The sequence below is a fragment of the Pyrus communis genome, chromosome 9 (genome assembly GCF_041283825.1).
Source record: "Pyrus communis isolate YQ-2024b chromosome 9, ASM4128382v1, whole genome shotgun sequence".
NCBI classification, from domain to species: Eukaryota; Viridiplantae; Streptophyta; class Magnoliopsida; order Rosales; family Rosaceae; genus Pyrus; species Pyrus communis.
In genome coordinates this window covers 26,747,203-26,750,000 of record NC_142573.1, presented here as the reverse complement: position 1 = coordinate 26,750,000, position 2,798 = coordinate 26,747,203, and the positions used below count along the sequence as shown (strand labels likewise).

The 2,798-nt window shown below is 36.7% G+C and overlaps 1 pseudogene; it reads left to right on the top strand.

Moving 5' to 3' along the window:
- LOC148694504 (uncharacterized) overlaps positions 1-2,344 on the top strand; it is a 6,607-nt pseudogene extending 4,263 nt beyond the window's left edge.
- Positions 2,345-2,798: the final 454 nt, after the last annotated feature.

Genomic DNA, 2,798 nt, shown 5'->3' with positions numbered 1-2,798 from the left:
AGAAGAAGTAATGCCAGCGTTTCAGAGCTGAATCATTTGTCTCATCTGTCCGCATTAGACATACATGTTCCAGATGCTAACCTTCTTCCAACTAACTTGTTCTCCGATAAGTTAGAAAGATACACCATACTTATCGGTTATTGTTGGGAATATCCAGACTTCAATGGAACCTCCTCTAACCTGCTAAAACTCAAGCTCACCAGGAGTAATCAATTCGATCGAGGTTTAAAGTTGCTGGTAAAGAAATGTGAGCAGTTATACTTGGATGGAATGGGGAGTGTGAATATTATTTCCTATCTATTTGACAGTGAAGCTGTTAATCAACTGAAGCATCTCCACGTCCAAAACAACGATGAAGTTACATATGTCATTAACTTCGTTAGTTGGAGTTATTCTCATAATGCCTTCTCCTGCCTGGAATTTCTATCTCTTGAAGGCCTTGTGAGTTTGGAAAGTGTATGTTATGGGCAACTCATAGGCGAGTCTTTCCAAAAGTTAAAATCTTTTACACTACGGAATCTACCAAAGCTTATTGGTTTCTCTTCCAAGGGCAAGCAATTAACGGATGATACAAATGTCGACAAAATCGTTTCGGAGCATGAAGCTGGTGGACCACCGAAACTGTTCAGTAATGGGAAGGTACTTTCCCTGTTATTTTAAAAGCAAAATGGTTGCACGATTCTTTCTCACTATACTTTTCTTCGAATTTTGACCATATAATTCTTTCATCTTTTAAATTAGAAAAATAATTAAATGGTATATCAAATCAGGTTTCTTTCGCGTTTTAATTTTCATATGTTTTCCTCAGACAAAACCATTTAATTGGTATATTAAGATTTATTTTCCTATGTTGTATGTCATTTCATGTCCATTCACTCGAACAAAACCATTTAATTGGTATATTAACGATGTACGATAAACGGATGTGATTTAAGAATCCTCAGAACTCTCACAAAGAGGATCCTCATTAGCCTAGTACCTTACTTTTTTAATATATGACCTATACATGTAAATTGTAATTTTCTAAAATAAATATGAATTTTGTTCTGTACTATGCAGGTTTTGATGCCCAACTTAACAACCTTGATTGTGCATCAATGTGATAGTTTAAGATTCTTGCTTTCAAGTTCCATGGCTAAATGTGTCAGACAACTCAAACATCTCACGATATCCAAATGTCAAGCACTGCAAATGGTATATGACACATCATCTACCACTCACTGGAATGGTTTTGAGTGCCCAAATCTGAACTCAGTTGAGATAGACTCGTGTGATATTTTGAAAAATGTCTTTCCCACCTTAGTGGCCAAAGATCTTAAGCAGCTAAGCAAGTTGAAGGTGAAGAATTGTGGTTTAATGGAGGAAATTGTTGCGAAGGAAGAAGGACCACAAACGATATATGAGGAGTTCAGGTTCCCTAAAGTAACATTTATGGAATTTGATAACCTGCCCCAACTTGGGAGTTTCTATCCAAGATTGAATGTTTCTAATTGGCCATCACTCAACTTAATAAAGTTCATGAAATGTGGTGGTATGGAGATTTTTCCTGCCGAATTTTCACCATATCAAGACAAGCTTGAGTTGGGCCACCCAAGACCAAAGAAACAACCCTTCTTTTTAATTGAGAAGGTAACTATACTTGTACACAATTCTTTTGATATTCGAAACTTTATATGTTTTTTACACACTAGTTAAACTTACACCATCAAGTGAATACATTTATTATGTTTTTAATATTAAAGTTATTATGTGGTGTCCAGTTTTTCAAAATATTTTAAAGCATGTCATTACCGTTGATTATATTTCAGGGTAAGTCATTCCTCAACTTGGAATACTTGAGGTTGGATAAGAACATGGAGATTTGGTATGAACCGTACGGTCCACTCCCGGCAGAGTTGTTGAGCAAACTCAAATCATTTTATTTTGCTACTTCACATCCCAAGTCAGTTGTTTTCTTTGAGAATTTACAGAATCTTGAAGAGCTCAGTGTACTCTCTGCTCCTCGGAAAGAATTATTTGCCCACGACCACCAAGCAAGTAGTAGAGGGGAAATACATAAGGTTGAGACCCTCCCACGTGTAAAGGTTTTGTGGCTCTCTGATATGCCGGAGCTGATACATCTAGGTATGGAAAACTCCCAACCAGGGGGCCCTGTTTTTCCAAACTTGGAATTTCTTTTCCTAGAAAATTGTGGCAGATTAGAGAATCTAACTTCATCGTTGATATCCTTTCGGAATTTAACCAATTTGTACATACAGAGTTGTCACAGACTGCAATACTTAATACCTTATTATGTGGCTAAGAATTTGCAGCAACTCAAGGTGTTGGACGTTGGTTACTGTGAAAGAATGGTAGAAATAGTGGCAAGCAACGGAGATGATTCAGAAAATGCGATTACTTTCAGTTGCTTGCAAGATTTGAAACTTTCTAATCTACCAAGTCTGCAAGGATTTTGCACGGGAAATTGTGTTTTCAAAGTCGCATCCTTACTGTTGAAGAATTTGATTGTCGAGGACTGCCACCTGATGTTAAAGATTTCTCCTGATGGGTTACTCCAAAGTGATCCAAGACCAGAAAGACTGCAAATAGCAAAGGAAACTGATGATGTACCGATGCTAAGTGATTCAGAGGAGAGTGATCCTGATCAAACTGTAAGTACTTCATTCACTAATTAAGCATCTATTAATTTCACTCTGCAATTTTTCAGCTTTTTCTGAAATCGACAATTAAATATATATTACTACAGGAGCAGCTGATAATTGCGGATTCAAACGTAAATGTTACAATTTCATGACTAT